This window comes from Helianthus annuus, chromosome 5 (genome assembly GCF_002127325.2).
Source record: "Helianthus annuus cultivar XRQ/B chromosome 5, HanXRQr2.0-SUNRISE, whole genome shotgun sequence".
NCBI classification, from domain to species: domain Eukaryota; kingdom Viridiplantae; phylum Streptophyta; class Magnoliopsida; order Asterales; family Asteraceae; genus Helianthus; species Helianthus annuus.
Genome location: NC_035437.2, coordinates 45,272,167 through 45,283,843, shown reverse-complemented (window position 1 = coordinate 45,283,843; position 11,677 = coordinate 45,272,167). Strand labels below are relative to the sequence as shown.

General features: G+C 34.9%; 1 long non-coding RNA gene across 1 annotated transcript; it reads left to right on the top strand.

The window, feature by feature from the left end:
- Positions 1-7,894: 7,894 nt before the first annotated feature.
- Positions 7,895-10,962, top strand: LOC110938986. The gene is made up of 3 exons (XR_002591870.2): positions 7,895-8,033; positions 9,524-10,095; positions 10,710-10,962. It is a non-coding gene; the product is annotated as an uncharacterized LOC110938986 (long non-coding RNA).
- Positions 10,963-11,677: the final 715 nt, after the last annotated feature.

Below are 11,677 nucleotides of genomic sequence, written 5' to 3'. Positions count from 1 at the left end.
ACTATTATTTCGAAAAATTTAATGATTGGCATCACGGATTTCTAGATGAGGGTTATAGAAAAGTGAGCAAAGATGGATGGGCAAAAAGGTTTAAATATTTTGTGTGTCTGAAAGACGAAATGTTGGAAGATCTTAAAGACCGATATAGTGTCTTACTGAGTTATTTGAAAGATCATGAGATATATCCGTCAAATGCTGAGAAATTAGAGAAGTTTGCAAATGCATTACCGATTGAATGGGGTGAATGTTTGAAAAATTTAAGGGGGGACTCAAATTTTTCAAAACTACCTCTAAATCAATTTATCAGCAAACTTAAAGCTCATGAACTTGAAACTAGAAAGAAAAAGAAAGAAATGATCAAGGTTTTAGAGAATAATGTGCTAGATCTGAGTTCAGATGTGATTGAAGAGATGCATAAAAGGGTTGCTAAATGTGTCAGGGCAAAATATGTGCTGAAATACGATTTCAAACGAGGTTGTTATATTGATAATAATGGAAATCCTCTTGATTTCGTTCAAATCTTTTGTGCAGGTACATTCATAGCAAAGGAAGAAGAAGCTCCAAAAGCTGAAGAATCGGTGAAAAATGAAACAATGTGCTTAAGATGCGATAACGTCAAGACTGATAATGACAAACTTGTGAAAGACATGGCAAGTTTGGCATCTGAAGTCAAAAAGTTGAAAGACGAGAAGCACGCTGTTGAAAACCAGATTCTTTGGTTACATGAAAATTGTGAGAAAATAAAAGCAGAAAATGACAAACTGTTAAATGATTTTAACAATTTGACATTGAAAAATCAAGAATTTGAAGGGCAAATGAAAATTCTTGAAGATGGGAGAAATGTGTTCAGTAAAAACAACATTGAAAAACAGAAAATGATAAATTCCCATCTTCAGAAAATTATCGAACTTGAAAAAGAAGGTGAATGTGCTCAAATGAAAATCAAGAAGTTGGAAAAAGAGCTTGAAAGCAAACAGAAATCTTCAGAAGATTTAGATTTCTGGATTAAGCTTGAAAACAAGAATCTGAAAGCGAATGAATCAAAATTTCAGGAACAGATAAAAGTTTTGATGAATGAAAAATCTGTTCTTGAAAATTTGAAGATGGATAATGAAAATTCTATCAAATCTCATCTTGAAAGAATATGTCAGCTTGAGAAAGAAGCTGAGAATTCCAGGATCAAGATTGAAGAACTTGAAAAGAAGTTGATTGGTTTTGTGACTTCATCTGACAAGTTGAATATTCCTTGTCCAAAACCAATCAACTCTATTCCAATAAGTGACAATGTCACAAACTTTGACAATGTCAAAGTTAAAGATTGTGGTGAGAAATCTGATGATAAAAAGGAAAAATTTCAGAAAACTGTTTTGCAATCAACTGAAAAAGGTGAATGCTCTAAGCAAAAACCTTTGAAGAAGAAAGCGGAACAGAAACAAAAAATTAAAAAGGAGAAAATTGTTCAAAAAGAAAATAACAGCTCATCAGATCAATCATCCAATCAAAATGAGAAATTACAAAAAGTAAAAAATGAAAATTCAAAAAATGTTGGTAATAAGTGGTGCAGGTCAGACCACAGTGCTAAAGCGTTAAATCCAGCAAATGTGAGGAAGGAATACCACCAGGCCAAACAGTGTTACGACTTGAATGTTTGGTACAACGGTGGTAACTGGTATGATAACTGTAACACCCCCAAAACTCGAATTATTCAGTTACTAGTATGTACCACGTTTAAAAGAAGGAAATGAAATAACTAGGTTATTAAACCTAGTTATATGCTTGGTTAAAACAAATAAGGATAAGAAATTAAGTTAATTATGAACAAATGACAAACTTGAGAGGTTGATTTGGAAAAGATGGAAAGATGAAATATAAAATAAAAATAAAAACTCAAAAACACACACTGTGTGTGTGTGTGGGGGTGCGTACGATCGCACAGGAAGAAAAGGGCACAAACCCTAATTCAAGATAAACCTTCAAACTGAAAGGGGAAACTGGCTCTAATCGGATGCATGAACCTAGATTCTTAATCATCTAGACTTTCTACACATGAGGTAAGTTGTAGAAGTTAATTTTATGATTTGGTATGAAGTGAGACTATGATCACACTACGAAATTGTGAATGTAGAGGTGTTAAAATCACCATTTAGGTTATGTTTTATGAATAAGTTCAAGTAATTTGGTGATTTAAGGTGAAACCCATAATGGTGAGTGAAGGTGGCGATTTGGGTGTTCTACCCATGTCCAAATCCTTGTTTGATGTACTTGTTCCTAGCTTGAATCTATGTTAGTTGATGTCAATTGATGATAATAATTACTAGGATAATTAGACTTGGTGAAAATCCAAGTGAAAACTACAAGTTTTAAAGGGTTAAGAACCATCTTGACATGTTAAAGAATCATGTGTTAAATGGTTGCACATTAAGTGTTTGATAAAATGCCTACATGAAACTTGAATTGATTCAAGTTTGTGTTAAAAAGTTGGTAAATTCGTCACTTTTGACAGCCCTAGATAGTCATCTTGTAAAGGCCGTATCTCATTCGTTATTAGGAGTTAGACAACGAGCCTTATATCGTTGAAAAGGTTGCTTCGCATATTACATTTCATATTTGGTCATAAGAGGCTGGTTATGAGATTTAGTGGGTCAAAACAGCATGAAAATTGGTAAATTCGTCACTTTTGACAGCCTTAGATAGTCATCTTGTAAAGGTCGTATCTCATTCGTTATTAGGAGTTAGACAACGAGCCTTATATCGTTGAAAAGGTTGCTTCACATATTACATTTCATATTTGGTCATAAGAGGCTGGTTATGAAATTTAGTGGGTCAAAACAGCATGAAAAGTTGGTAAATTCATCACTTTTGACAGCCCTAGATAGTCATCTTGTAAAGGCCGTATCTCATTCGTTATTAGGAGTTAGACAACGAGCCTTATATCCTTGAAAAGGTTGTTTCGCATATTACATTTCATATTTGGTCATAAGAGGCTGGTTATGAGAGTTATTGGGTCAAAACAGCATGAAAAGTTAGTAAATTCGTTTTGACAGCAAGCTGTTTACACATAATTTAGTTTCTAACCTGACCTTTCAAAAATCGTATAAAATCATAGAAAAACCGTATGGAGGTGTTCTTTATATTCCTGGAAAGGTATTTAAATGAAGCACAATTCTTATTTGAAAGTGGAAGTCAGATTATGTGATTAAAAAGGGAGAAAGTGACCCCGAACAACTGCTGCGTGAAAAATGCAGCAATGAAAATAATGTGTTTTATGAACTTAAAACATATGATTTTCTAGTTACCAATTTACTAAACACTAAATATTGCTTCGGGTGAATGTTTACAGTTGTTAAGGTGTGTTTAAAGCGTTTGTATGTAATAGTTGGAAGATATACTTATCTATAAGTGGTTTGACTTCTAAAAGTCAAGCTGACCCAAAACTAGTATCTTGATAAATGTGGTAATAAAATCCATAAGGTCTAATTATTATGATATTGGATGGCTAAACTAATCATCTTATGGATATGATGTAATAGCTTGACTCTTGACAAGCTATATGGGATCTTGGAGAAGAATGGGTTAAACGGATCAAGTACGCAAAGAAGCTCTAAAGGACACAAAGCAAGTAAAGCTTACATCTTTTGTAGAATATGAATTTGTTTTTATGAACTATAAATACGATAAAATCGAAATGTGGTTTCCGACGCGATATGATACATGTCGGAGTAGATATAAACGATAAAAACCATGGTTAATAGTAAAAAGGGGCAAATTGGTAATTTAGTCATGAATGACTAAGATTTAATGAGTTTTCGTTAAGGTTACCTTATAGTGTAACTAATAAAAGAAATAGCGGGGTAAAATCCGAAATGGGTCGGATGCGTGAATTTGAAATTAAAATATCAAGTTTTATAAACATTAATATTTGGTCAGTTAGACCACACGGGTCAAATGGTAGTGATAATACCATTTGACAAATTCAATTAATGTTTGGTTGGCAAGTCACTTGTTCATAGGAGCGAATAGCAATTTGGATACTTGCGTCGCCATAAAGTTTCGGCTAATAAAGCGAGGTATAAAAACGGGTCTATGCGTTGACTCGAGCAAGGTACGCGACGAAACATTTTGTTGTTGTTAATTGTTAATACGTAAATCTTATACATTGATGATATATGAAAGTTCGAGATGTAAAAATGTTTGATTTGTCTATAATAAGGATTTATGATAGACAAATCAAAGAGTTGAGCAATAATAGGTGCAAACCGGGTAAATGGGTGCACAATTCCATAAGTTCTATGCCCGGGGTTACGGGTAAAGAAACATTAAACACACAAGCCGGTAGTCGAAGCGAGAATGCGAGTACATTAAAGGATTTGGGGACGGGTTGTCAAATTGAGCATTTAGTCCCATGCATAGGAATGTGATTGAAATAGGATTTATTGCTTATTAGCGAACTAATCTTGTGTATGTGTTTATACAGTTTAAATTAGTTGAAGTAATAAGTTACTAAACCATTGTCCTGAGTATGAAATAAGAATGCAAGTATTCTTTTAACATCGTTATCAGGGTTAAAGAATTTGGAATGCACGAATGTACACGGAAAGCTTATTCGTGGGGATTAGTATGGGAAGAAGGAACGCGGACTGGCTATTGATTACGTATGTCTAGTTTAGGAATGATGTCATTGTATCTAACCGATGTATATGTATGTGGTGAATGCAGGTGGCGTGGACTTAGCATCATTATGAAGAAAAGAAGGTTTGAAGATCGAGTCAAGAGCGAGGGTTGTACGGGAAGGATCGGTCACATAATTTGACAAAAAAAAATATATAGGTCTTGAAGTATTAATATAACGGGACGTGGTAAATCCTTTTTAATGAGTGTATGAATTTTTGTAGTTGAACCTTCCTGTAAGTGTTATGTCTAGTAAATAACGAAATTTTTGGGCTCTTATTTTCCGCTGTGACGTAATTTAAGTTATTACACGTTAGTCTTACAGGGAATTGTTCTTATTACGAACAGGTCATGCCCGAATTTTGTTAAATAATAGTATGATAATAGTCCCTTTTGGAATATGAAATTTGGGCGTTACAAGTTGGTATCAGAGCCCTGGTTTGAGGGAAATCAAGTAGAAGGAGGTGAATACTTGAACTCAAACCTGTGTGCTCTTGTGACAAGGAACCCGTACAATCCAAGACTCGATCAAGGCCTAAAGTTAAAAGCGAATGTAAGTATGTATTAAATTATGTATTTGAAGGAAACTAATAGTATGTTATGTGAAAGGTAAGCGCAATTGCTTGGAAGGGATGATCTATGAATGTGGTCTAGGACCGGTACCAAGGCATGTAATAAGACATATTGACCCAGGTACGTAAATTTAGCATATGGGTGCATGTAATGGTAAAATTTATCAAATGAAGGAAAAATTTTAATGAAATATAATAATAGGATGGAAACGAAGTTATGAAAATGTTACACGTGCCGAAACCTAATTCTTCGGGCATAAGGTGACGATTACACGAAGACACGAAACTAGTATGTGGATTGTGTACCTGGCCAGTACTCAAGAAGCATATGACGTTCGTGAGACCGTGATAATTGTTGCTGGTATGTCTGTTAGAATTAGGTAGTAGGTAGACGTGAGGGTGAAGAGAAAGGTAAGACTTTCAGGGATTTGAAAGTACGAATGATATGTTAGAATCCGCGAGACGGATTCGAATCATGAAAGGAATGAAAGTATGAATGATATGTTAGAATCCGCGAGACGGATTCGAAACATGAAAGGAATGAAAGTACGAATGATATGTTAGAATCCGCGAGACGGATTCGAAACATGAAAGGAATGAAAGTATGAATGATATGTTAGAATCTGCGAGACGGATTCGAAACATAGAAAGGAACGATTAAAATTAAAAATTAAATAAATAAATAAAAGTTTGAATGTGTAAGTGATATAGACTAAGCAAGTACATATTCTTTAAAAAGCGGATATTATCTAAGTTATGTCTTAAACATATGTATATATATATATCTATACAAATATGATTGTATGAAAGAATGGTTAAAGGGACGAATGAGTCATGCGGGTCAAAAGGTAATCGCCATTTAAACCTTGTACTTAATGTTTATTTTGACAAGTTTTATGCTTATAGATAAGTGTAATGAATGGGCATGCATTGTCACAATTTAAAAGAAATAACCATTGTAAGTTATGGATAACGAGTCAAAAGGTTTTGATTCGTGCAAGGTATGTACAAAGGTTATGTTTTCTTTTAAGTAGGGGTATACGCCAGAATGTTTTCTTTTAAGTAGGGGTATACGCTAGAAATGGGTAGTTGGTGGACATATGGTCAAAATGTATTTTACAATTGGATTCTGAACAGTTAAATAAAGCAAGTGATAGTTATTAAGCAAGTAATAGTAAAATTAGCATGAAGTATTTGATTTACTATGTAGGTAATACCGATGTAAGCTATTGTAGTAGCAAGAAACCTTAGTTGAAAGAAATAAGCTGTGAGCAAGTTACATGAAAGGTATATTACTAAATGACTCTTGTGGGTCAAAATGAATGACGGGCTACGACCCGAATAATAACTTAAGTATGGACGGGAAGGGTAAGTTTTGCAAGAAGAACGGAAAGGATGCGTTAAAGTACTTGTATGTAAGCATGAATGGAAAGAAATACAATCGTGTACTTCATTACATCCATGATAATTAAGAAACGTCAGTTTGACCTTGGAAAGTCAACTGTCATGGGTCGGTGAAATAATTAACAAAACGAAGGAATTGTGGGTGTTTAAAACACTAAACAGAATAAATTGGAAAGAATGTAATAATGATAAGTACCAACGGAAAACGCTAACCTTGATGCTAGGTTTGTTGGCCATGTTCATTTAAACAAGATATTGTTAGAAGGAAGCCCATGAGCGGAAGCCATTCATGAAAGGAAGGGATCGAACCGGCCTTGACACGGACTCATTCAGAAGCGGGCCAATCCGGTTTGCAGATCGTTAAGTTATACAATGAAGGCGAGGTTAGTAAAATGTTTAATTCTAGATTGAAAGGTAAGAATCTGTGAATTATTTGTACATATGAATGAAATGAATGGTAGGACAAATATGGTATAGTATGAAATAACTGACTAGCAATGGTCATCTTTAGAAAGTATTTATGTCAATAAGAGGAAGATTTAAGGACCCTGAATGAAAACTTGGAACTAGTTGATTAATGCTCATATGTTGCTCTTTGCACGACATGCCGGGTTAGTATAAAGAAGTAATGTGAAAGATTAAATAGAAGATTAGACATAAGGTTGTAAGTAGTTCAAGCGACGGTAGAAATGTAGATTAATGATTGATCCTCATGACAAGTACGGATAATGAGATATAAAAATGATAGTTATGTTAGAATGTTGATACTTGGATGTTTACGGTAATGCGTACTATCATACGCTCACTTCACATAGGGACATGAAGGAACCTAGAAAGGATGTTAGTTTCAAATTATGGAATATGGGATGTGTCACAAACGTCAATTCCTCACAACATACTTATGTAAGTCGTCCAATGTAACCTGAATGAATGAACGAATGAAGAGTAAGACTAGACGGGTTATAAAAGAAATGAAGGAGGTTTCGGGGACGAAACCTTCTTTAAGGGGAGTAGATTTGTAACACCCCCAAAACTCGAATTATTCAGTTACTAGTATGTACCACTTTTAAAAGAAGGAAATGAAATAACTTGGTGATTAAACCTAGTTATATGCTTGGTTAAAACAAATAAGGATAAGAAATTAAGTTAATTATGAACAAATGACAAACTTGTGAGGTTGATTTGGAAAAGATGGAAAGATGAAATATAAAATAAAAATAAAAACTCAAAAACACACACTGTGTGTGTGTGTGGGGGTGCGTACGATCGCACAGGAAGAAAGGGGCACAAACCCTAATTCAAGATAAACCTTCAAACTGAAAGGGGAAACTGGCTCTAATCGGATGCATGAACCTAGATTCTTAATCATCTAGACTTTCTACACATGAGGTAAGTTGTAGAAGTTAATTTTATGATTTGGTATGAAGTGAGACTATGATCACACTACGAAATTGTATGAAATTGTGAATGTAGAGGTGTTAAAATCACCATTGAAGGTTATGTTTTATGAATAAGTTCAAGTAATTTGGTGATTTAAGGTGAAACCCATAATGGTGAGTGAAGGTGGCGATTTGGGTGTTCTACCCATGTCCAAATCCTTGTTTGATGTACTTGTTCCTAGCTTGAATCTATGTTAGTTGATGTCAATTGATGATAATAATTACTAGGATGCTTAGACTTGGTGAAAATCCAAGTGAAAACTACAAGTTTTAAAGGGTTAAGAACCATCTTGACATGTTAAAGAATCATGTGTTAAATGGTTGCACATTAAGTGTTTGATAAAATGCCTACATGAAACTTGAATTGATTCAAGTTTGTGTTAAAAAGTTGGTAAATTCGTCACTTTTGACAGCCCTAGATAGTCATCTTGTAAAGGCCGTATCTCATTCGTTATTAGGAGTTAGACAACGAGCCTTATATCGTTGAAAAGGTTGCTTCGCATATTACATTTCATATTTGGTCATAAGAGGCTGGTTATGAGATTTAGTGGGTCAAAACAACATGAAAATTGGTAAATTCGTCACTTTTGACAGCCTTAGATAGTCATCTTGTAAAGGTCGTATCTCATTCGTTATTAGGAGTTAGACAACGAGCCTTATATCGTTGAAAAGGTTGCTTCACATATTACATTTCATATTTGGTCATAAGAGGCTGGTTATGAGATTTAGTGGGTCAAAACAGCATGAAAAGTTGGTAAATTCATCACTTTTGACAGCCCTAAATAGTCATCTTGTAAAGGCCGTATCTCATTCGTTATTAGGAGTTAGACAACGAGCCTTATATCCTTGAAAAGGTTGTTTCGCATATTACATTTCATATTTGGTCATAAGAGGCTGGTTATGAGAGTTATTGGGTCAAAACAGCATGAAAAGTTAGTAAATTCGTTTTGACAGCAAGCTGTTTACACATAATTTAGTTTCTAACCTGACCTTTCAAAAATCGTATAAAATCATAGAAAAATCGTATGGAGGTGTTCTTTATATGCCTGGAAAGGTATTTAAATGAAGCACAATTCTTATTTGAAAGTGGAAGTCAGATTATGTGATTAAAAAGGGAGAAAGTGACCCCGAACAGCTGCTGCGTGAAAAATGCAGCAATGAAAATAATGTGTTTTATGAACTTAAAACATATGATTTTCTAGTTACCAATTTACTAAACACTAAATATTGCTTCGGGTGAATGTTTACAGTTGTTAAGGTGTGTTTAAAGCGTTTGTATGTAATAGTTGGAAGACATACTTATCTATAAGTGGTTTGACTTCTAAAAGTCAAGCTGACCCAAAACTAGTATCTTGATAAATGTGGTAATAAAATCCATAAGGTCTAATTATTATGATATTGGATGGCTAAACTAATCATCTTATGGATATGATGTAATAGCTTGACTCTTGACAAGCTATATGGGATCTTGGAGAAGAATGGGTTAAACGGATCAAGTACGCAAAGAAGCTCTAAAGGACACAAAGCAAGTAAAGCTTACATCTTTTGTAGAATATGAATTTGTTTTTATGAACTATAAATACGATAAAATCGAAATGTGGTTTCCGACACGATATGATACATGTCGGAGTAGATATAAACGATAAAAACCATGGTTAATAGTAAAAAGGGGCAAATTGGTAATTTAGTCATGAATGACTAAGATTTAATGAGTTTTCGTTAAGGTTACCTTATAGTGTAACTAATAAAAGAAATAGCGGGGTAAAATCCGAAATGGGTCGGATGCGTGAATTTGAAATTAAAATATCAAGTTTTATAAACATTAATATTTGGTCAGTTAGACCACACGGGTCAAATGGTAGTGATAATACCATTTGACAAATTCAATTAATGTTTGGTTGGCAAGTCACTTGTTCATAGGAGCGAATAGCAATTTGGATACTTGCGTCGCCATAAAGTTTCGGCTAATAAAGCGAGGTATAAAAACGGGTCTATGCGTTGACTCGAGCAAGGTACGCGACAAAACATTTTGTTGTTGTTAATTGTTAATACGTAAATCTTATACATTGATGATATATGAAAGTTCGAGATGTAAAAATGTTTGATTTGTCTATAATAAGGATTTATGATAGACAAATCAAAGAGTTGAGCAATAATAGGTGCAAACCGGGTAAATGGGTGCACAATTCCATAAGTGCTATGCCCGGGGTTACGGGTAAAGAAACATTAAACACACAAGCCGGTAGTCGAAGCGAGAATGCGAGTACATTAAAGGATTTGGGGACGGGTTGTCAAATTGAGCATTTAGTCCCATGCATAGGAATGTGATTGAAATAGGATTTATTGCTTATTAGCGAACTAATCTTGTGTATGTGTTTATACAGTTTAAATCAGTTGAAGTAATAAGTTACTAAACCATTGTCCTGAGTATGAAATAAGAATGCAAGTATTCTTTTAACATCGTTATCAGGGTTAAAGAATTTGGAATGCACGAATGTACACGGAAAGCTTATTCGTGGGGATTAGTATGGGAAGAAGGAACGCGGACTGGCTATTGATTACGTATGTCTAGTTTAGGAATGATGTCATTGTATCTAACCGATGTATATGTATGTGGTGAATGCAGGTGGCGTGGACTTAGCATCATTACGAAGAAAAGAAGGTTTGAAGATCGAGTCAAGAGCGAGGGTTGTACGGGAAGGATCGGTCACATAATTTGACAAAAAAAATATATAGGTCTTGAAGTATTAATATAACGGGACGTGGTAAATCCTTTTTAATGAGTGTATGAATTTTTGTAGTTGAACCTTCCTGTAAGTGTTATGTCTAGTAAATAACGAAATTTTTGGGCTCTTATTTTCCGCTGTGACGTAATTTAAGTTATTACACATTAGTCTTACAGGGAATTGTTCTTATTACGAACAGGTCATGCCCGAATTTTGTTAAATAATAGTATGATAATAGTCCCTTTTGGAATATGAAATTTGGGCGTTACAATAACAGAATGTGCTACAGCTGTGGCTATCACGGACACATTGCTGTTAACTGCCAGTACTGGAGTTATGAGACCAGGAGGTGCTTTAACTGCAACATCAAAGGTCACATTGCCAGAGATTGCCCAAGAAGATCGAATGACAGATTGAGGGCTAATTCTCAGAAAATGGCAAAGAAAATACCAGTTGTTGTCAAGCCCAAAGAATTGAAAGCTTCGGGCCAAAACGTCAAAGAACAGAAGGTCAAAAAACCTAAAGTTCAAGAAACAAAAGTGAAGCTTTCTCCAGCGCCACGATGAAGGGAACCACAAAAAGGCCACGACGACAGGCCGCGCTACAGAGAAGATGCGCGAGAAACAATTGACCGAATTGGTTACAAGAAAGCGGTCAGAGACGACAATCGTGACAAGCACTGGACTCCGCTCACAAAAACGCCAAAGGAGGTATTGATGACGGAGAATCACGATTTCAAGGCTCCCAGGCCAATGACAAACAAGAAAGGGCAAGACCCCAACTTGTACTGCGTTTTCTGACGGGAAACATTCAAGAACGACAAATGTGAATTTCATGGTGATGCCGGTAAAATCAAGGCATGATGTGC